Genomic DNA, 25238 nt, shown 5'->3' with positions numbered 1-25238 from the left:
ATTTCCTAGATCAAGACCTTCTACAGGTAAGCCTAACTCACCCTGTTTCTTCCCAAGTTCCATTAGGAGGCAGACTAACCCATTTTTTCCAAGCTTGGCAGGCTATCACCTCAGATTCATGGATCCTAAACACCATACTAGGGTATCAAATAGAATTATGGCAGATTCCAGTTCAAGAAAGACTTCCTCGTCCCATAATCTTCTCTCAAGAAGATCACGATCTCGTGCAATCAGAGATCATGGATCTCCATCTCAAGGGAGCAATTTATCCAGTCCCTCCTCAATCTCAAGGTTTCCTCAGCAACCTCTTTTTGGTCAAAAAGAAGGACGGCGGTCACAGACCGGTAATAAACCTGAGAGACCTAAATTATTTTGTGAAGTACCAACACTTCAAGATGGAGGGCATCAATCTCTTAAAAGATCTTTTGATCAAGGACGACTGGATGGTCAAAATAGACCTAAAAGATGCCTACTTGACAATACCTGTGCATCCTTCACATCATCCATACCTCCAATTTCTATGGAAGGACCAAAAATGGCAGTTTCAGAGTCTTCCATTTGGACTGTCCTCAGCTCCCTGGTGCTTTACAAAGCTGTTAAAACCAGTGGTAGCAATGTTGAGGAGCAGAGGAGTACGTCTCATAATTTACTTGGACGACATCCTCATTATGGCCCAAACTCTACACTTGATCAACCTGCATACGCAATGGACTCTGTCACTCTTCACCAATCTAGGTTTCCTTATCAACACCAAGAAATCTGTACTAAACCCTTCAAAGGAGGTAGAATTCTTGGGTTTTTCAATCAATACCCAATTGGCTCTCCTAAGCCTTCCCAACAGAAAACTATTAATTCGGAAAGAAATTCGGTCGATCTTGAACAGGAAACTCATTTCTCTGAGGAGCTTAGCTCGCATAGTGGGTCTTCTATCAGCCTCTATCCAGGCATTATTTCCGGCACTACTTCACTACAGAGCTCTCCAACGGCTCAAGGCTCAACACCTAAGAGAGGGTCTATCATACTCAGACCAGGTGACTCTGAATTCAGACACTGAAGAGGAACTCTTATGGTGGTTACATCACATTCAAGAATGGAATGGGAAAGCCATTTTCAATTCCATTCCAGATCATATTCTAGAATCGGATGCCAGTCGCCTTGTTTGGGGTGCTCGTTGTGGTCATCTATCCACAGGTGGCAAATGGTCAGAAGGAGAAGCAACCTTACACATAAACTGCCTGGAACTTCTGGCGGGCTTCTTTGCCCTCAAAAGTTTCGCGAGAGACAAATCTCATTGTTGTATCCTCTTGAAGATGGACAACATCTCAGCGGTACAATACATAAACAGTCTTGGGGGCACCAAATCAAAACCCCTAGCGAACATCGCCAACGGAATTTGGCACTTTTGCCTAGACAAGAATATTGTCCTCAAGGCAGAATACCTACCGGGTCTTTCCAACATTGTTGCGGATTGGAATTCCCGATATTTAATCGACAACAGCGACTGGAAACTCGATCATCAGATATTTCTCCAAATCAACTCTTTATGGGGTCCCCTTTCAATAGACCTTTTTGCTTCCTGCCTCAATCGCCAGATCCCTCAATTCTTCAGCTGGCGACCCGATCCCAAAGCTCTGGGGGTGGACGTCTTCCTCCAATTCTGGCCTCCATCCACCCTTTACGCTTTCCCTCCTTTTGCGCTAATTTCGAGGGTTCTTCTTCACACTCAAATTCATCAGTCAACACTAGTCATTATAACTCCGTGGTGGCCAACCCAATCATGGTTCCCACAGATTCTGGGGATGGTAATAGATTTTCCTCGGATCCTTCCACATTACCACACAAATCTTCAGGACCCGGAGGGGAATCCTCATCCTTTAATCACTTCGAATCTTCTTTCTCTTGTAGTATGGCTGATCTCCGGTCAACAAATATTAATTCAGAATTTTCGCAAGCTACTAGAGACATCCTCTCTGAGGCTTGGGCTCCGGGAACCAGATCTGCTTACGGATCAGCCTGGAGAATTTGGTCTCATTGGATTTGGATCCCGTACATGCATCTGTAGCCAACATTATGAATTTCCTTTCCTTTTCTTTTGAATCCGGTAAGGCATATCGCACTGCGATATCGTTCTGCGATCTCTATTCATCATCCTCCTATAGACTCTATTCCAGTCGGCCAACATCCTCTAATTCGCAAAATCATGAAAGGCATTAAATTCAAACACCCTCCGTGCCCCAGATATCATTCCGCTTGGGATGTTACGTTGATTTTTGACCTATTCAAATCTTGGGAGGACAATGACCTCCTTTCCCTTAAGCTTCTATCTTTTAAGCTTACTGTCCTTTTATGTCTTATCTCTATTAAAAGGATCTCAGATGTCAAAGCATTAGACTTATCTCACAGAACTTTTTCGCCTCATGGGGTCACCTTTGCCATTCATAGACGTACGAAAACCAATCTTCAATCGGTCTTCTACCCGGCATTTCCTCATGATTATAAATTATGCGTAGTTCGTTGTCTCAAAACTTATGAACAAAAAACTTTACCATATAGACATACTAATAAATCCCAATTGCTCATATCATATTGCAAACCTTTCCTTCCCGTCTCTTCTCCCACCTTGGCTAGATGGGTCAAAAATACTATGCAATTAGCCGGCATCGACATTTCTCAATTTGGCGCACACTCCACCAGAGGAGCCATGTCCACTAACGCTTTTCACTCAGGAATCTCTTTGTCTGATATTCTTAAGACAGCTGATTGGTCCTCAGAGTCCACATTCAAAAATTTTTACTTTCATCCTGATTCTCACATATCTCACAATATTCTCCAGTCATGTTATTTTATGCTTTGATCACTATGTTATATAGCTTTAAACTGGCATTATAATAGGAGCCTCTTGCTTGTAATAAAATTTGAGATTTTCCTAGTTTTAATGAAGGAAAATATGGATTTTATTAAAGACAAGAGGCGAGTATTATCCCACCCTTAAACTCCCACCCTATCACGATATATGTTTTGTCTTCCTACAGCTTCATAGACTCCTCATCGTTGGACTCCATCCATTCCTGTTCTTGTTTCCTTCGGGGATCCTCTTAGATTACACCAAGCCTTCGCCTGAAGATGTTTTCAAGATTCCCATCTGAGATTTCTCGTTGCAGTAGTTATGTTATCTGTTTTACTTACCTTCATTCCACTTCACATCAAAGAAAGAGGGAGATGCTGTGTTACCTGGACATTATATCACCTGTGCTGCATACTGATTGGTGGAACCATTATCCAATAGCACACCTGTTACTATCTAAAACCCTTTTCTCTTTGCACTATGTTAACTGTTTGTTTGCTGCTATTTGAATCAGTAAAGAAAGAAAGGCGTTATAATACTCGCCTCTTGTCTTTAATAAAATCCATATTTTCCTTCATTAAAACTAGGAAAATCTCAAATTATATTCCCTAACTACTCCTAACACCTCTCCTGCCCTTAAAGGAGTACTCGGGAGCAAAGTTATTTTATGGCATTGTAAAGACAGCAAGAAGTTATATAAGAAAGTCAATTGCCTCCATTGTCTCACTTGCATGCATCCCCGACTTTGCCGCTATCCGGAAGTACAGCCTGTCTGCCACAATTATGAATTTTGTTCCCTGTGTGTTTGGCCAACCGCGGCCATCTTTGTAACGAAACGTCACCGCTCTCATCATCCACCCCTCTCTTAGCCTGCCCCCCTCCCTGCGATCCGGTCACTCCCATTCTTTACATATTCATATACTCATCGTTTGCACAGCCGTCATTGGCTGGACTGTGCAAACGCGTTAGAGTACTCTTTAAAACAGTAAAACACTGTATTACAAACATATTCTTTATTATGTATATATATATATATATATATATATATATATATATCTCTTTTCAAAACACAGTGTCTCCAGCAAAACTACACCTCCCAGCCGGTCTGGACATGCTGGGAGTTGTAGTTTTGCAACAGCTGGAGGTACCTTGGTTGGGAAACACTGTATTATACACTTGAGGGGGGTGGGGGAGAGGACTTTATTACTGAAGTGAGGCTGTGTCCTGTTGTGGTGGCCATGGGTGAGGTCCGCAGCCACCGCTACGCTGGGGTTAGCTACTTGGTTCTTGGGGGGGGGGGGGGGGTTATGAACCCAGGGTTGGATGGTTTTAACCCTTAATGTCACGTGACGCCACTGTAGTCTTGGTAGCTCCCGGGTTACTACAGGTCCGGGGAACTCTGTCTCCCCACAGGCTATCAAGGAAAGAATTGACTCCACACTAGGTTGCAGTTTAATGGAGGCTTTACTAACTTGAAGATAGGTGGTACAATCTCCACAGTGCTCAACCAAAGTCTCCCAAAGGGTTAACAGACAGTCACTAGAGGACCACACAGCTCGCAGTGCCTGGACTTGATGTTGCATATATGCTTGGCTCTTACGGCCGGACTAGGAGTTTTAGGTCTGCGCTATATTAGGCTTGAGATTAAAGTCACTTACTGAAGTGTCGGTAGATTTGTGGCTTTTCACTGGAAGATAATGAATTGTCCTTTAGGAATTCTCTGATCAAGGCTGAAGTAAAGGCTGGATATTTCTCCACTCTGTACTCTGACTGAAATGAGTTGATGATTCTTCACTCTGAACTCAACTTCTCTCCTGAACTCCTGCACTCCACTCAGCTTCTCTCCCCACTTGAACTCTCCAGAACTCCTGACCCCTGAACTCTCCAGAACTGAACTACACAGGAAATACCACCCCTTATAAGGGAAGGCTAAACTAAAGCCCATTGGCCAGGCAGCTGTGGATCGTAGAGTTGTCTGTATTCCCTTTAGGATTAACAATAAAGTCACATACAAGCAATAACATAATGTAACACCTTACACAAAAGTTTAGTCTAGCCCTCAGTCCTCCACTCTCACATACCCTGACTGAGCATGAGGTTGCTAGGTAACATACTTAAAGCTACAGATACCTAATAACAGATTATCAAGTTATAACAGTGCAAATACACATTAGAAATGGTTGAGTCCCTGCAGGGGAGCCCCCAGGACACTGGAGGTCTCAATCTGACAGGGGCTAAAATACCTTGACAATGTACCTGTACTGGGACACCACACTATTGCTTCTCAGGCACCAGGGAGATATAGCTATGAGAGCAACGTGTGCTCAAATAGCTGTATCTCCGCTGTGAGCCGAGTACTGTACAGCATCGGAGCTCACTTTGTTTGGTGCGGGGGGAGGGAGACCCACATCATAGTGCTGGGTTCACATGCAGGGCGGCAGCAGGGGGCGTGATTATTGTAATTACAGGGGAGGGGAGTTCATAAGTGAAGGGAGGGGGTGAGGAGTAGAGAGGCACGGAGGGACAGGAAATCAGAGCAAGGCAGCATGGGGGATGACGATTTTTACGTCATCCTCCACCCAACCATAACTCGGAAGCGGCGAGAACTATGCGCTGCTGCACCGGCAGAACGGCTGGACCGATTCAAGAAAGAATGACATGGATAGAGAGGTACAACCATGGGGAATATTTGGGGGGTTCTAAATTCTGCATCATAGTACTCCTTTAAAAAAAATTTGTATATCACACCTTTCCCCTTGCTCATATTGTGTGAGCTCCCGTCAGGAGAAAGTGGGCGTTCACCAGCTGGCATAACGTCTCTGAAGCCTGTGAGTGCTGTGCCTCACCATGCCCCGCATTCACTTCCTGAGATTGGTCTCCTGCCAGGCCGGGAGGAGACCAAACTAACTGTTTGACTTGCAGTAGGGAACAGAACAGAGCCACCTAGTGGCCGTTTTTTCAATCCCATTAAAAACATATAGAAGGAGATTTATCAAGCTCTGCAGTAGATTTTTTTTTGTGCACATTCTATACATGCTGCGACTTTTTGATGTATGCTTATCCCAAAGCACATTTCTGAAATCTACTCACATAGTAAATTTTTTTGTTCTTTGCAGTGGTCATGTATTTATCAAATGCGAAAGTTGCTATTTATGACAAAAAAAAGTTGCATCTCCGTTTAAAAGTCGCATATGTATTCCATGTCCAACCTGGCTTACAGAAAGTGCATACGTCCGCAGAAAAGGACATTAACACCCACAGTAACTAAAACTCCCCGCTGCACTACCTAAATATATTGCCCTCCCACTGCTACCTATACATATTGTCCCCCCACCACTACCTATATATATTGCCCCCCCACCACTACCTATATATTTTGTCCCCCCCCTCTACCTATATATATTGCCCCCAGCAGTGCTTTTATATGCCCCCCCCCCCCAAGCGAGCGCATACACGTGTCCCTCGCAGCGCTATCTGTGAAGTATACTATCAGCAGCGTATCATGCTGCTAGCCGGGGAAGGCAGCGCAATGCTGGCCGGCAGATGCACTGCTATTAGTATACTTTACAGGGACATGGGGCACCAACACACGGTTTAGGACTACTACTCCCATCATGGACAGACTCCATCCATGATGGGAGTTATAGTCCATGGGATTAGGTGCAGATCGCAGCAGGTCGTTATCCAGAGATCGGCTGCGATTTACATTTATTAACTGTAAAAGCTGGCAGCACATGCGGCTACACTGCGCTGCCGCCGGCTCCTGTATACACTGTCATAATTCATAATCCCCACCGCCGGAACACGGGAGCTCTGATTGGAGAAAAGCATTTCACCAGAGCGCCCATGTTCCGGCGGCAGGGATTATGAATTATGACAGTGTATACAGGAGCCGGCGGCAGCGCAGTGTAGCCGCATGTACCGTGGATAGCGGATCTCTGGATAATGACCTGCTGAGATCTGCACCTAAGCCCATGGACTATAACTTCCATCATGGGCATAGTCTGTCCATGATGGGAGTAGTAGTCAGGGCTGGACTGGCCATAGGGCACACCGGCCATTTGCCCGGTGGGCCGGTGTAGTGAAGAATTGCTGGTGTGAAACGTGCCTGTGCAGCCATTGGGAGAAGATGCCGGTTAGTGACGTCAGTCGTCGCATCCCTCCCTCTCCCTGACCTGCAATAGAGGAGCAGCAGCCGGCATCCCTAATTACTAATGAAGTATTGGTACTTAATTCTATGGGGCAGTGTGTGTGTATGGGTGTTGTGCATGTGTAAGGGGGGTTGTATATGGGGGTGTGCATATAGGGCTGTGTATAAGTGTGTATGGGGTTGTATATAGGGCTGTGTATGTGTGTGTATGGGGGTGTGTATGGGTGTATATAGGGCAGTGTATGTGTGTATATGGGGGTGTGGGTGTGTATTCGTGTATACAGGGCAGTGTATATAGGGGCGTGTATGTGTGTATATGGGGGCTGTGCATGTGTGTATGGGGGCTGTGTATGTATATCACCTTAGGGACACGGGGTATAAATGTATGGAGCGCCAAGAACACTGATTAATGCTGTGCTATGGCACATCATTGTTCAGTACATGCAATCTTTTTTGAGATGGCGTGTAATTGTGTAAAATAAAAAAATAATAAGAAATGTTAATAAGCCCCTTACCTAATAAAAATTTCAATCATCCCACTTTTCCCATTTTTTCAGTTAAAACAATGTAAACAAAAATGTACAAAAACATATGTGGTATCAGCGTTTGCATAAATGTCCAAACAATAAAAATATAACCGTACCTGTTATAAAAAAATTAAAAAAATTACAGAATTGAGCATTTCTGGTCATGTACCAGGAAAAAAAAAAAGGAATCAAAAACTCCCTCAAACAAAAATGATACCGATAAAAACTACAGGTCACGGCGCAATAAATTAATCCTCATAAATCCCTGTATGAGGAAAAAAAATTGTAAAGTAGTTTAGTAAATTAAATCAAAACTTTTATAAAGTAGGTATCATTTTATTGTATGGATCTACTGAATAAACATAAGGTGTCAATTTTACCAAAAAAGGGATCTGCGTAGAAACAGAAGCCTCTAAAATGCCCCACAAATAATTGGTGTCAATAAAAAGTTCAAATGGAGGTGCAAAGAACAAGTCTCATATGAGTCTGTAGGTGGAAAATGGCTTTTAGTAGGCTAGGAGAAAAAAAAAAGGAAAATACAAAAATGAAACATCCCTGCGTCCTTAAGTGGGTATGGAGGCTGTGTGCGCGCATGTGTGGGGGCAGTATGTGTGTATAGGGGCACAAAGTGGGCAATATTGATGGGAAGTTTGCATAGAGGTGGGGATGGTGCTGGCGAAAGGAGCCTAAAATGTATGTCTGTCAGATTCTGAAGAGACAAGTCATAGCTGGAAGAACTCTTCATGGAGGTCCAGGCCAGATGGAGAAGAAGAGGATAGTAAACAACAATGATCAGAGAAGATGCTATTCTGTGGCCTGTATTATGCATGGAGGTAATACTGAGGGCTGATTCTGGGGTTTGTATAATGCATAGGGAGGGTGATTCTGGGGTCTGCATTTTGTGGGAGGGGAAGGCTAATACTGGGGACTGGGGGGGGGGGACTACAGCAATATATAGGAAAACATTCTGAAAATAAAAAAAACGAAACCTTACCCAGTGACAAGCCACCCCCCACAAACCGCACTCATATTGCCATCACACCAAGTGACTTAATTTTTTGGGGTTGCCTACCCCTTTTATAAAGTATTAATTCACATGTGGTGTACAGTATTTACTATCATATATGGTGCATGGGGGCCCCATGGTCCTCTATTGCTCAGGCTGCCCATGAATTGTCAGTCCACCTCTGGCCGGGCCCCCGAACAATAGAGGACCATGGGGCCCCCACGTGCCATATAGTTTAGTAAATACTGTACACCACATGTGAATAAATACTTTATAAAAGGGGTAGGCAACCCAAAAAAATTAAGTCACTTGGTGTGATGGCAATACGAGTGTGTTTGTTGGGTGGTGGCTTGTCACTGGCTAAGGTGTTTTTTTTTTTTCCATAATGTTTTCCTATATATTGCTCTTGCTGTAGTGGGACCATGGGGCCCCCATGTGCCATATATTATTGTAAATACTGTACACCACATGGGATTTTTAAGAGCTGTGGAGGGTTGTGGAAGGTTTGTTTTTTTGTTGAACATGGCTTCTCTCCTGTGTGAATTCTCATATGTTTTTCAAGACTAGATTTCTGACTAAAACACTTCCCACATTCTGGACATGAAAATGGCTTCTCTCCTGTGTGAGTTCTCTTATGTTTTTCAAGATTAGATTTATGACTAAAACACTTCACACATTCTGGACAAGAAAATGGCTTCTCTCCTGTGTGAGTTCTCATATGATGCACAAGATGTGATTTATGACTAAAACACTTCACACATTCTGGACATGAAAATGGCTCCTCTCCTGTGTGAGTTCTCATATGATGCACAAGACTTGTTTTGTGTGTAAAACTCTTTACACATTCTGGACATGAAAATGGCTTCTCTCCTGTGTGAGTTCTCATATGTTTTTCAAGATGTGATTTTTTACTAAAACTCTTCACACATTCTGGACATGAAAATGGCTTCTCTCCTGTGTGAGTTCTCATATGTCCCACAAGACTTGATTTATGACTAAAACACTTCACACATTCTGGACATGAAAATGGCTTCTCTCCTGTGTGAGTTCTCATATGATGCACAAGATGTGATTTATGACTAAAACACTTCACACATTCTGGACATGAAAATGGCTCCTCTCCTGTGTGAGTTCTCATATGATGCACAAGACTTGTTTTGTGTGTAAAACTCTTTACACATTCTGGACATGAAAATGGCTTCTCTCCTGTGTGAGTTCTCATATGTTTTTCAAGATGTGATTTTTTACTAAAACTCTTCACACATTCTGGACATGAAAATGGCTCCTCTCCTGTGTGAGTTCTCATATGTTCCACAAGATGTGATTTATGACTAAAACTCTTCACACATTCTGGACATGAAAATGGCTTCTCTCCTGTGTGAGTTCTCATATGTCTTTCAAGATGTGATTTTTGACTAAAACTCTTCACACATTCTGGACATGAAAATGGCTTCTCTCCTGTGTGAGTTCTCCTATGTTTTTCAAGATGTGATTTTTGACTAAAACACTTCACACATTCTGGACATGAAAATGGCTTCTCTCCTGTGTGAGTTCTCATATGATCCACAAGACTTGATTTTTGACTAAAACACTTCACACATTCTGCACATGAAAATGGCTTCTCTCCTGTGTGAGTTCTCATATGATCCACAAGACTTAATTTAAAACTAAAACTCTTCACACATTCTGGACATGAAAATGGCTTCTCTCCTGTGTGGGTTTTCATATGTTCTACGAGATGGGATTTATTCCTAAAACACTTCACACATTCCGGACATGAAAATGGCTTCTCTCCTGTGTGAGTTTTTATATGTTCCATGAGTTGTGATTTTTGACTAAAACTCTTCACACATTCTGAACATGAAAATGGCTTCTCTCCTGTGTGAGTTCTCTCATGAGTTACAAGATGTGATTTCTTACTAAAATATTTTCCACATTCCGGACATGAAAATGGCTTCTCTCCTGTGTGAGATCAATGTTAAAATCAATACAATGAGTAAAACACAATACAGTCAACACATGTAGATAACAGGATCACTTATTTCTAGGTACTTACAGAATATAAAGAAAACAAACTTTTATGTTTATACAGCCCCCTTCCTTTTCCGGTATCTTTCTTATACAAGGGGGAGTGAATCTCATTGAATGTGATCAGATTGGATTGACAGGACCGATCCCTCATACACCAATACTGATGTGTGTGATAAGGTTATTGTCCCTGAGATACCTCAGGATAGAACCTCTTAGAAAACCTTCAAAGATTTTACCCAGAAGAGAGGTTACACCTAAAGGCCTATAGTGTCCAGAATTATATGTTTGATCCCCTCGTGAATACTAACATCATATTAGATACTTACAAGTCACATGGAACAGATTCTATATAAGAAAAAGAAGATCCAGCAGAGATATAGGATGAAATCCAAGATTCTTTATTCCATTACATTAACCCCTTAAGGACTCAGCCCATTTTGGCCTTAAGGACTCAGACAATTTAATTTTTACGTTTTCATTTTTTCCTCCTCGCCTTCTAAAAATCATAACTCTTTTATATTTTCATCCACAGACTAGTATGAGGGCTTGTTTTTTGCGCGACCAGTTGTCCTTTGTAATGACATCACTCATTATATCATAAAATGTATGGCGCAACCAAAAAACACTATTTTTGTGGGGAAATTAAAACAAAAAACGCAATTTTGCTAATTTTGGAAGGTTTTGTTTTCACGCCGTACAATTTATGGTAAAAATGACATGTGTTCTTTATTCTGAGGGTCAATACAATTAAAATGATACCCATTATTACATACTTTTATATTATTGTTGCGCTTAAAAAAAATCACAAACTTTTTAACCAAATTAGTACGTTTATAATCCCTTTATTTTGATGACCTCTAACTTTTTTATTTTTCCGTATAAGCGGCGGTATGGGGGCTAATTTTTTGCGCCATGATCTTCACTTTTTTTTGATACCACATTTGCATATAAAAAACTTTTAATTCATTTTTCATAATTTTTTTTTTTATAAAATGTATTAAAAAAGTAGGAATTTTGGACTTTTTTTTTTTCGTTCACGCCGTTCACCGTACGGGATCATTAACATTTTATTTTAATAGTTCGGACATTTACGCACGCGGCGATACCAAATATGTCTATAAAAAAAAATTTACGCTTTTAGGGGTTAAAATAGGAAAAAACGGACGTTTTACTTTTTTATTGGGGGAGGGGATTTTTCACTTTTTTTTAACTTTTACTTTTACATTTTTTTTTACACTTGAATAGTCCCCATAGGGGACTATTCATAGCAATACCATGATTGCTAATACTGATCTGTTCTATGTATAGGACATAGAACAGATCAGTGTTTTCGGTCATCTTCTGCTCTGGTCTGCTCGATCACAGACCAGAGCAGGAGACGCCGGGAGCCGGATGGAGGAAGGAGAGGGGACCTCCGTGCGGCGTTATGAATGATCGGATCCCCGCAGCAGCGCTGCGGGCGATCCGATCATTCATTCAAACCGCGCACTGCCGCAGATCTGTATTGATCCCGGCACCTGACTGGTTAATGGCGGACGCCCGCGAGATCGCGGGTGTCGGCCATTGCCGGCGGGTCCCTGGCTGCGATCAGCAGCCGGGATCAGCCGCGCATGACACGGGCATCGCTCCGATGCCCGCGGTTATGCACAGGACGTAAATGTACGTCCTGGTGCGTTAAGTATCACCTCACCAGGACGTACATTTACGTCCTGCGTCCTTAAGGGGTTAAAATGACAGAACACAGGTCAGGGAGATAAAGTGACGCATTTCAGTTGTTCAGATCACCCTTAGTCATACTAAAAACTATCTGGCCGCAGCCATGTTTATATAAAGATCACATGATCTCCAATCAATAGGATTGTAAAGCATGTTTACCCTTCACACACATGATCATAACAGAGGAAAGTATTATAATATTATAATTGTATAAGTAAACATTTTGGTCTTTTAAAAAAAAAAAATTAGTCATACTAAAAACTATCAAGTCCCGGCCATGTAAGTCTAAATATCACATGATCTTCTTCACGTAGTAACTGATGAAAATATTAACCCTTTACATACATGATCAAAAGTGAAAAAAAGGCACAACGAATATAGGGAATTGCAATACTCTCTAGACAGAAAAGCATACCAAAACATGTAATGTACTACAGCACCCAGCAAGCTGAGCAAAAATAGCCAAGATAACAATAAAAAAAGACCAAAATGTTACTTATACAATTATAATGTTATAATAATTTCCTCTCTTATGATCATGTATGTTAAGAGTAAATATGCTTTCCAATCCTATTGGTAGGAGATCATGTGATCTTTATATAAATATGGCTGTGGAAGATAGTTTTTAGTATGACTAAGGGCGATCTGAACACCTGAAACGCGTCAATTTCTCTTCCTGACCTGTGTTCTACACTGCGCCCACTCCCTGTCTATGAGGAGCACTATCAATACAATATACATCTCCACCACTAAAATGCAGGAAGAAATATCTTAAGGAACCTCAGTCTGCAATTTATAATGACAGAATAAAACATAAGATGTATGAAAGGCTCTTACCATTCTCTGATATGGGGTTTTCTAGTCCACTCATTGTTCCTCCAGAACTTTCCTGTAAAGATTCCATATTATAGACCTGAGGAAAAAACATAAAGGAACCTTAGTTTATCTTCTATCCAGGTGAGCGTTACATCCCCCCTAGAAGGTATGAACCAATCTGCACAAGGATCTCCTCAAGTGGTGATCACATAGGATCCACAATCATCCCAGTCTCTTTCCTACAATTATTGTGGGGTTCAGTGATGGCCGCAGACAGGGCCAGACTGGGACTAAAAAGCCTCCCTGGACACAACCCTACCAGCCCACATACAATATACACACGGCATAAACAACAAATATGAAACAATTATAATATCTAATAATTCCTTCTACTTCCAGTCACCTCAGAGATGTTCTAGTCACCATACATGGACCCTCCACACACTCAGGTCTCTATCTCCAGTCAGTGTCTCCAGTGTCCCAAGTATATTCTCCTGGTAAGTTCTCCCATATGAGCCATGCTGGGGTCTTTTATACCCTTTTCACCATGAGATTGGCCTCCCCTCCCCCACCTACAATATGTAAAGTAAGAATGATGGGGCCAGAACCTGTCCAACCAGTTTTAGAATTCTATGGCCTCCTGGGATCAGCCTTCATTCACACATTGTATTGTAGGGTGGAGACATATTGGTCACACCCCTATGTACATCTGTAAGAGATACCGGGGATACTCCGAGACCTTTTCATATGATAATCAGGGGAAACAATCAGTATTTTCTCTCCTGACGAGCAACATGGCCCCATAGGTCCCACCCAACTTTCCTCTAAAATAAACACACAACTGAGCTGGTGGATAAAATTGTCCACAATGTTTTACTAAAGGTTAAATAAATTATAATTTAATAAAAAATTATTATTCACCAAGAATATATAGCTACATAATTCTAACCAAAATACCAGATACTTAAAGGAGTACTCCGGTGGAAAACACTTTTTTTTTTTTTTTTTTTTAAATCAACTGGTGCCACAGAGTTAAACATATTTATAAATGACTTATATTTAAAAATCTTAATCCTTTCAGTACTTATCAGCTGCTGTATGTTGCAGAGGAAGTTATTTTCTTTTTGAATTTCTTTCCAGTCTGACCACAGTGCTCTCTGCTGACATCTATGTTCATGTCAGGGACTCTCCAGAATAGGAGCAAATCAATATAGCAAAACTATCCTGCTCTTGACAGTTCCTGACAAGGACAGTGTCGGGTTATTTTGTACCGATATCATCAAATGTTTTAATATGAAAAATATATGAAAGATACAACATGGCCAAAGCGTCCATATTGAATCAAAATGCTTCAATTTAATGAATTTTCACCAAGTCAGGAAGTTTGAGAAAAACAGAGTGGAATGTGTGAAGTAATCAAAATGGATTCCACAAGACAATACCCATGATATGTGACAAGTCTCCAAGGAAAGTCCTGGAGAGTGAAACTCATTGTCTGTCATTTCTGTACACAATGGGGAGTCTGCTCTGTACACCTGGATACAGGGGTGTGTGTATAAAAATGGGGGGTCTGCTCTGTACACCTGGATACAGGGGGTGTGTGTATAACAATGGGGGGTCTGCTCTGTACACCTGGATACAGGGGTGTGTGTATAACAATGGGGGGTCTGCTCTGTACACCTGGATACAGGGGTGTGTGTATAACAATGGGGGATCTGCTCTGTACACCTGGATACAGGGGTGTGTGTATAACAATGGGGGGTCTGCTCTGTACGCCTGGATACAGGGGTGTGTGTGTGTATAACAATGGGGGGTCTGCTCTGTACACCTGGATAAAGGGGTGTGTGTATAACAATGGGGGTCTGCTCTGTACACCTGGATACAGCTGTGTGTGTGTATAACAATGGGGGGTCTGCTCTGTACACCTGGATAGAGCTGTGTGTGTGTATAACAATGGGGGGTCTGCTCTGTACACCTGGATACAGCTGTGTGTGTGTATAACAATGGAGGGTCTGCTCTGTACACCTGGATACAGAGGTGTGTGTATAACAATGGGGGGTCTGCTCTGTACACCTGGATACAGGGGTGTGTGTATAACAATGGGGGGTCTGCTCTGTACACCTGGATACAGGGGTGTGTGTGTATAACAATGGGGGGTCTGCTCTGTACACCTGGATACAGGGTGTGTGTGTGTATAACAATGGGGGGTCTGCTCTGTACACCTGGATACAGGGGTGTGTGTATAACAATGGGTGGTCTGCTCTGTACACCTGGATACAGGGGTGTGTGTATAACAATGGGGGGTCTGCTCTGTACACCTGGATACAGGGGTGTGTGTATAACAATGGGGGGTCTTCTCTGTACACCTGGATACAGGGGTGTGTGTATAACAATGGGGGATCTCCTCTGTACACCTGGATACAGGGGTGTGTGTATAACAATGGGGGGTCTTCTCTGTACACCTGGATACAGGGGTGTGTGTATAACAATGGGGGGTCTGCTCTGTACACCTGGATACAGCTGTGTGTGTGTGTATAACAATGGGGGGGTCTTCTCTGTACACCTGGATACAGCTGTGTGTGTATAACAATGGGGGGTCTGCTCTGTACACCTGGATACAGGGGTGTGTGTATAACAATGGGGGGTCTGCTCTGTACACCTGGATACAGGGGTGTGTGTGTATAACAATGGGGGGTCTGCTCTGTACACCTGGATACAGGGGTGTGTGTATAACAATGGGGGGTCTGCTCTGTACACCTGGATACAGCTGTGTGTGTATAACAATGGGGGTCGGCTCTGTACACCTGGATACAGCGGTGTGTGTATAACAATGGGGGGTCTGCTCTGTACACCTGGATACAGGGGTGTGTGTATAACAATGGGGGGGTCTGCTCTGTACACCTGGATACAGCTATGTGTGTGTATAACAATGGGGTGTATTTCATTCTATTTATCTATATCTCTGGCCATCTATTTGAGATGCCTGAGAAGTATCAATGACATTGTCTTGTCTTGGATTATGTGTATACAGGTGATAAGGCGGCCACAATAATCTTCTATTTATAACAAAATTATAGTAAATTAATGTTTAGCTGTGATGTCATGTAACTAGACTCTGATCTACATAGTTAACACCCACCAGTCACCATTGGAGAACATTATATTTGTTTAAGTGGATCCTTACGATAGAAAAGAGGTTAAAACTTGGGTGAGAGGGACATCAGGAGACTGAAACCGGGAACTGCAAGAGATAGGAAGAGGAAGCATCACAGATCCTCATTACCGAAGATCCTAGAGGCTACCTGAGGGGGCGGAGCCATGAAGAGTCAGGGAGAAAACTTCATCCAATAAGCCCATTCTTCTCTGATAACCGGTTATGACTACAGGTGTTCCCATGGACCCCAGGCAGCCATCTTTCTTTTCTCCAGAAGTACTCTCGGTGGTAAGATACACAAGTTTCTTATTTATTAAGTTACCTAATTTTTAATGTGGACAGAATTATATTATTTATAGGAGCAGACCTGGCTTATATATAATCTCAATTATTAGATGGTAATAGTAGTTTATAAGCCACACCCTCTTCTACTGCAGATGAAGCGGGCGTGTCTTATGGGCATCAATGCAATGATCAAATTACATATTAGCATAGCCTGTTGGGATCTTCCTCTTCTCCAACACATGACATGATAATTTCCACGAGGAAACTTAATTTAAGTCTTACTAATTAGTAGCGTATGGTGACTTTTTTTTTATGTATTGATTTCTAATAAAATGTATAAGTATTTTTTCAGTAGCAATTGCTCTTTGCTTTTTTATTTGCATTCAAATTATATATTTAGTACCGTATCCTACCAGAGATAGTTGTGGTTAGAATTGGGCGGGGTTTATTCCCATTTTATACATGTAAAATGCCCATTTGATATCATGTAATGTAATGATCTCTACACAAAGTAATCTACTGATATCTGAACTAACCTACTTCTGTGACTAAGTTTAATAGTATTAAATAACATTACTAATGTATCATTGATTTATATCAGACATTACGTCATTGATATTCTTTATATAATTTCATTTATATCACGGTCTGTTTTTATTACTCTTTAATGTTAATCAATTGTAACCAATAAATGTACATATCATTTGTATAATAACTGCGTTATTATTTTATTACATTGCAAAAGTTACTTATACCGCTACTTCATAGAACTCGTATCTGGGGAAATAGTCGGGCCCAAATATGGTGATTTGCATTGTTTGTATATTTTTGTCAATTTATAACGGTCATAATATTTTTCATATTTTTGTTGACCATAATAATTCATAAATTAGTTCTTAACCCCGACTACAGATGTGTCAGCAGAGAGCACTGTGGTCAGACAGAAAAGAAATTAAAAAAGAAAAGAACTTTCTCTTGTATACAGCAGCTGATACATACTGAAAGTACTGTTTAACTTTCTGGCACCAGTTGAAAAATATAGTTTTCCATCGGAGTACCCCTTTAACCCTTTAAGAACATGCGCTGTAAATGTACGGCGCTGCTAAGAAGTTCTTAGCTCACAGCGCTGTACATTTATGGCGCTGCGTTCCTGGATCACTGTGTCCGGGCACCCCCCTTGTCGGTGATCGCTGTGATTCGCCGGTCAATTCTGACCAACGAATAACGTCTTTTCTAGGTCAATCAGGTCACTGGTGACCTGGTGACTTGGAAAATCAGAGTGATTGGTGTTGTCTGAGACTGGACCAATCACACTTGCCCAGCACGAGTGAGGTGGCATTGGTGCCACCTCGAGATCCCCATGAGTGATCGTCCGAGAACGGCCGACCAATCACGGGTCTCGCTGGGTTGGTGATGGGCAGTGGCGATGGTCACTTTATGGGTGACAGAGTCTGGAGGTGACAGCAGTGGGTGAGGATGGGCAGTGGTTGTGGGCAGCGGCGGCAGGTCAAGGGGAGAAGCAGCAGGAGGTAATGCTTGTGTGCCTTCTGCTGTTGCATTAGATCAACTCCCAGCAAAAAATGTGCCTCCAGCAGCTGAAAAACTACAACCCCCAGTATGCACTGACAACCAAAGGGCGTGCTGGGAATTGTAGTTATGCAACAGCTGAAGGCAAAACTACAACTCTCAGCATGCCCTTTGGCTTTCTGTGCATGCTGGGAGTTGCAGTTATACAACAGCTTGAGGCACATTTTTTCTATTTTTTCTGGCACCATCGGGGCTTTTTAAATGCACAAGGTCAAGGTGTCCCCAGACTAGCGCAACACATAAACAAGGCCCACAGTGGTTCTACAGCCTCCCTCTGTTTCTTTGTACTGCAAGTGGTGAAGATTGTGACACCTGGCCTGGATCGACATACCTACCTACTACAGAGAGAAGCAAGGACTTATTTCTCTGTCCCATGCCACAGACCCTCTCGGACTAAACGAGAAAAATTTCTCTCTCCAAAAGCAAAATTTTCCTTCTTCTCGTCTGAGCCCTGTAGTGCACTCAGAGAGCACTTTACATCCACATTTGGGGTTACAAATTTTGGGGCCTTTTTTCCTATTACCTTTTGGGAAAAGTAAAAATTTGGGATAACATGAGCATTTTAGTGAAAAAAAAACACACTTCATTTTCACATCACAAAAATTCATCAAATTCCTGTGAGGTGTTAAGGCTCACTGTACACCTTGTTACATTCCTTGAGGGGTTAAGTTTCCCAAATGGTGTGCCATGTTGGAGGTTCTTTGCTGTTCTGGCACCATGGGGGCCTCCTAAATGCGATAAGGCCCCCAAAAACCATTTCAGGAATATTCTCTCTTCAAAACCCCAATGTGATTCTTTCCATTCTGAGTCCTCAAGTGCACTCGCAGATCCCTTTACATCCACATATGAGGTATTTCCATTCTTAAGAGAAATTGGGTACCCATTTTGGGGGACTTTTCCTCATTTTACCCCTTGCAAAAATGAAAAAATGGGACTACAAGACCATGTTAATGTAAAAAAAATTTAAATTTTGAGTTTTCTCCTCCACTTTGCTGCTATTCCTGGGAAAGACCTAAAGGGTTAAACTTTCCGAATGTCATTTTGAATTCTCTTGAGGGGTGCAGTTTCTATAGTGGGTCATTTATGGAGGATTTCTTACAGAAGGGCCCCTCAAATCCCCATCAAACTGAACTGGTCACCAAAAATACAGTTTTTTTGTGAAAATTTGGAATTGCGGCTATACTTAGAAGGCCTCTAATATCTTCAAAAGGTAAAAACATGAAAACCTTATGATGCCAACATAAAGTAGACATATTGCATATGTGAATTAATATATAATTTATTTTGGTACGCCCATTTTCCTTACAAGCAGAGAATTTAAACATCAGAAAAATGCTAAATTTGAAAAAAAAAATATGAAATTTTTGAATTTTCATAATAAATTATGCAATGATCAACAAAAATTTACCACTATCTTAAATTAGGATATGTCATAAAAAAAACAATCTTGGAATCAAAATCATTAGTAAAAGCATCCCAGAGAAATTAATGCATAAAATGACACAGGTCAGATTTGCAAAAAATGGCCTTAAGGGGTTAAACCAAAGTAGTAGTAATAAAATTCCAGAACTATAATAATAAACATGTCCACACATGACTTCCCTTCTCCTAATCTTCACCACAGGCTGACTGAGCTGGAGACACCAGAGTCCTGTATTTAGGGGGAAAACCTGTTCCCTCCATTGGGCCTGTAGCCAATAGTGATGAGCGGCAGGGACCATTTTCGAATTCGCGATATTTCGGTAATATATTGAAGATTATTCGTCTTATGTTCCCGAAATTCGAATATTCGCTATGTTTATTCACTTGCTTTTCCGTGCCAAAATTTGCATGTGAAAAAAATTATGAATATTCGTCATTAAGAATATATCGCACTATATTATAAATATTCGCGAAATCGCGAAGTGCCGATATTCGCAATAATAATTTGCATGACAAATATTCGTGCTCAACACTAGTAGCCAATCAGAATGCTGTTGGGGAGCAGAAGCATTGCTGGGCAGAAGATCACGGTTGCCGGGCAGAATCTGGACATCCAATCAGAACCAGGAATCCATCTCTTATCAGAACAGCTGTTGCTGGGCAGAATAACTAAGTACAGAAACAACCTGTGGGGAAAAGGTGGGGGAGGGGGAGAGCACAACAACATGTATACTGGGAACCATGATGTCTTGTGTCCCTCCACCTCCAGACATGACACCATACACAGGACTTTCCATCTTTATCTCACATAGATGTAATTCTCCATATTATATCACATACAACATATTATAAGGATTTCACAGACCAAACCTCCATATTTCCTGCACATATAAAGAAGGTTTATGACACAAAGAGGAACGAGACCTCAATATGACAGAAAATGACAATACATGAGGACGACTCTAGGTGAGTATTCCATGGATTACAGCAGGCGGTGCCGTCCTGAACCTCACTGAGATATGAAGATGGGGTCTACTATTCACAATATATGCACACTGACCTTAACCCCTTAAGGACCGGGGGTTTTTCCGTTTTTGCATTTTCGTTTTTTGCTCCTTGCCTTTAAAAAATCATAACTCTTTCAATTTTGCACCTAAAAATCCATATGATGGCTTATTTTTTGCGGCACCAATTATACTTTGTAATGACGTCAGTCATTTTGCCCAAAAATCTACGGTGAAATGGAAAAAAAATCATTGTGCGACAAAATTGAAAAAAAACAACGCCGTTTTGTAACTTTTGGGGGCTTCCGTTTCTACGTAGTACATTTTTCAGTAAAAATGACACCTTATCTTTATTCTGTAGGTCCATACGATTAAAATGATACCCTACTTATATAGGTTTGATTTTGTCGGACTTCTGGAAAAAATCATAACTACATGCAGGAAAATTAATACGTTTAAAATTGTCATCTTCTGACCCCTATAACTTTTTTATTTTTCCGTGTATGGGGCGGTATGAGGGCTCATTTTTTGCGCTGTGATATGAAGTTTTTAACGGTACCATTTTTGCATTGATAGGACTTATTGATCGAATTTTTTTGCGCGCACGCCATTGACCGAGCGGTTTAATTAATGATATATTTTTATAATTCGGACATTTCCGCACGCGGTGATACCGTATATGTTTATTTTTATTTACAATGCGGTTTTTTTTTATTGGAAAAGGGGGGTGATTCAAACTTTTAATAGGGGAGGAGTTAAATGATCTTTATTCACTTTTTTTTTTCACTTTTTTTTTGCAATGTTATAGGTCCCATAGGGACCTATAACGCTGCACACACTGATCATTATCATTGATCACTGGTTTCTCATAAAAAAACAGTGATCGATGATTCTGCCGCTTGAATGCTCATGCCTGGATCTCAGGCACTGAGCAGTCATTCGGCGATCAGACAGCGAGGAGGCAGGTAGGGGCCCTCCCGCTGTCCTGTCAGCTGTTCGGGATGCCGCGATTAGCCGCGGGTATCCCGAACAGCCCGACTGAGCTAGCCGGCAACTTTCACTTTTAGCCGTGCGGGTTAATAGGGTTAATAGCGCGTGGCGCCGCGATCGGCGCTGCGCGCTATTAGAGGCGGGTCCCGGCTTCACTATGACGCCAGGCCTGCCGTGATATGACGCGGGGTTACTGTGTAACCCCGTGTTATATCAGGAGAGCAGGACCAAGGACGTACCGGTACGTCCTTGGTCCTTAAGGGGTTAAGGACCAGGCCAATTTTCACTCTAGGACGAGAGCGTTTTTTTGCACATCTGACCACTTTCACTTTAAGCATTAATAACTCTGGGATGCTTTTACCTTTCATTCTGATTCCGAGATTCTTTTTTCGTGACTTATTCTACTTTATGTTTGTGGTAACATTTTGTCGATACTTGCATCTTTTCTTGGTGAAAAATTCTAAAATTTGGTGAAAAAATTGAAAATTTAGCATTTTTCTAACTTTGAAGCTCTCTGTTTGTAAGGAAAATAGACATTCCAAATAAATTTTATATATTGATTCACAAATACAATATGTCTACTTTACGTTTGCATCATAAAGTAGATATGTTTTTACTTTTGGAAGACATCAGAGAGCTTCAAAGTTCAGCAGCAATTTTCAAATTTTTCACAAAATTTTCAAAATCGGAATTTTTCATGGACCAGTTCAGGAAGAAGTGGATTTGAAGGGCCTTCCTATTAGAAATAACCCACAAATGACCCCATTATAAAAACTGCACCCGTCAAAATATTCAAAATGACATTCAGTAAGTGTGTTAACCCTTTAGGTGTTTAACAGGAATAACAGCAAAATAAAGGAGAAAATTCAAAATCTTCTTTTTTTACACTCACATGTTCTTGTAGACCCAGTTTTTGAATTTTTACAAGAGGTAAAAGGAGTAAAATACTCTCAAACTTTGTAACCCAATTTCTCTTGAGTAAGGAAGCACCTCATATGTGTATGTCAAGTGTTCAGCAGGTGCGGTAGAGGGCTCAGAAGGGAAGGAGCGACAATGGGATTTTGGAGAGTGAGTTTTTCTGAAATCGTTTTTGGGGGGCATGTCACATTTAGGAAGCCCCTATGGTGCCAGAACAGCAGAAAACCCCCACATGGAATACCATTTTGGAAACTACACCCCTCAAGGTACGTAACAAGGGGTCCAGTGAGCCTTAACACCCCACAGGTGTTTGATGACTTTGTGTTAAAGTCGGATGTGTAAATGAAAAAAAGGAATTTTTCACTTAAGTGCAGTTTTTTTTCCAAATTTACAATTTTTATAAAGGGTAATGGGAGAAAATTTCCCCAAAATTGGTAACCCCATCTCTTCTGAGTATGGAAATACCCCATGTTAGGACATAAAATGCTCTGCGGGAGAACTACAATGCTCAAAGAGAAGGAGTCACATTTGGCTTTTGAAAAGCAAATTTTGCTGAAATGGTTTTTGGGGCAAATGTCGTATTTAGGAAGCCCCTATGGTGCCAGAAAAGCAAAAAAAAAAACATGGTATACTATTTTGGAAACTACGCCCCTCAAGGAACTTAACAAGGGGTACATTGAGCCTTAACACCTCACAGGTATTTCACAACTTTTTGTTGAATTTGGATGTGTAAATGAAAAAAAAATGTTTCACTAAAATGCATTTTCCCCCCCAATTTTTTAATTTTTACAAGGGGTAATAGGAGAAAATTACCCCCAAATTTTGTAACCCCATTTCTTCTGAGTATGAAAATACCCCATGTGTGGACGTCAAGTGCTCTGCTGGCGAACTAGAATGCTCAGAAGAGGAGGAGCGCCATTGAGCTTTTGGAAAGGGAATTTGTTTGGAATGGAAGTCAGGGGCCATATGCATTTACAAAGCCCCCCGTGGTGCCAGAACAGTGGACCCCCCCACATGTGACCCCATTTTGGAAACTACACCCCTCACAGAATTTAATAAGGGGTGCAGTGAGCATTTACACCCCACTGGCATTTGACAGATCTTTGGAACAGTGGGCTGTGCAAATGAAAAATGTATTTTTTTATTTTCACGGACCAATGTTCCAAAAATCTGTCAGACACCTGTGGGGTGTAAATGCTCACTGTACCCCTTATTACATTACATGAGGGGTGTAGTTTCCAAAATGGGGTCACATGTGGGGGGGGGGTTCCACTATGGGGGCTTTCAATTCCTGACAAATTTTCTCTTCAAAATCCCAATGTCGCTCCTTCTCTTATGAGCATTGTAGTGCAGCCGCAGAGCACTTTACGTCCACATATGGGGTATGTTCTTACAAATTACAAATTTTGGGGGGCTTTTTTCCTATTTTCCCTTGTGAAAATGAAAAAATTTAGGGTAACACCAGCATAGTGAAATTATTATTATAATTTTTTTTTCATTTTCCCATCCAACTTTAATGAAAATTCTTCAAACACCTGTGGGGTGTTAAGGCTCACTATACCCCTTGTTGCGTTCCTTGAGGGGAGTAGTTTGCAAAATGGGGTCACATGTGGGTATTTATCTTTTTGCGTTTATGTCAGAACCGCTGTAAAATCAGCCACCCCTATGCAAATCACCAATTGCCTTAAAGGTACATAGTGCACTCTCCTGAGCCTTGTTGTGCGCCTGCAGAGCATTTTACGCCCACATATGGGTTATTTACGTATTCAGGAGAAATTGCGTTTATTTACCTCTTATGAAAATAAAAAGTAAAGGGCAACACCAGCATGTTAGTGTAAAAATATATATATATATATTTTCACTAACAGGCTGGTGTAGACCCCAACTTTTCCTTTTCATAAGGGTTAAAAAGAGAAAAAGCCCAACAAAATTTGTAGTGTAATTTCTCATGAGTACGGAAATACCCCATATGTGGCACTAAACTGTTTCCTTGAAATACGACAGGGCTCTGAAGTGAGAGAGCGCCATGTGCATTTGAGGACTAAATTAGGGATTGCATAGGGGTGGACATAGGGGTATTCTACACCAGTGATTCCCAAACTCTAGCTGTTGCTAAACTCCCAGCATGCCTGGAAAGTCAGTGGCTGTCCGTAAATTCCGGGAGTTGTTGTTTTGCAACAGCTGGAGGCTCAGTTTTGGAAACACTGTCATACAATATGTTTTTCAATTTTATTGGGGGGGGGGGGAACAGTGTAAGGGGGTGTATATGTTTGGTTTTACCCTTTATTATGTGTAGTGTAGTGTAGTGTTTTTAGGGTACATTCACACTGGCAGCGGTTTACAGTGAGCTTACCACTAGGAGTTTGCGCTGCGGCAAAAAATTCGCCGCAGCTCATATTTGAAGCAGGAAACTTACTGTAAACCCACCAGTGTGAATGTACTCTGTACATTCACATGGGGTCAAACATCCAGCTGTTTCAAAACTACAACTCCCAGCATGTACTGACAGACCGTGCATGCTGGGAGTTGTACTTTTGCAACAGCTGTAGGCACACTGGTTGGAGTGATATCAGCAATCACCCCGGTCCCCGCCCGGCGAGCGGCAGGGACCGAAATTCCCACAGGCATACAGGTACGCCCTTGGTCCTTAAGTGGTTAAAACATAACTTTTATTTCTTCAAAACAAAAACAAAAATTAGATTTTTTTAAATTAAATTTTACTACTTTTAAGCCACCACCAGTCCATTCTATTGCACACATTTGGTCTGTAACGATATGATAGTAATA

At 41.5% G+C, this 25238-nt stretch overlaps 1 protein-coding gene and 1 pseudogene across 1 annotated transcript in view; one reads left to right on the top strand and one right to left on the bottom strand.

Moving 5' to 3' along the window:
• LOC130357179 (zinc finger protein 84-like) overlaps positions 1 to 25238 on the top strand; it is a 378316-nt gene that overhangs the window by 289914 nt on the left and 63164 nt on the right. The gene's annotated exons all lie outside the window — the stretch shown is intronic.
• LOC130358123 (zinc finger protein 850-like) overlaps positions 1 to 25238 on the bottom strand; it is a 74485-nt pseudogene that overhangs the window by 23209 nt on the left and 26038 nt on the right.

This window comes from Hyla sarda, chromosome 2 (genome assembly GCF_029499605.1).
Source record: "Hyla sarda isolate aHylSar1 chromosome 2, aHylSar1.hap1, whole genome shotgun sequence".
In the NCBI taxonomy this organism is placed as follows: domain Eukaryota; kingdom Metazoa; phylum Chordata; class Amphibia; order Anura; family Hylidae; genus Hyla; species Hyla sarda.
This window is presented reverse-complemented; position numbering and strand designations above follow the sequence as displayed.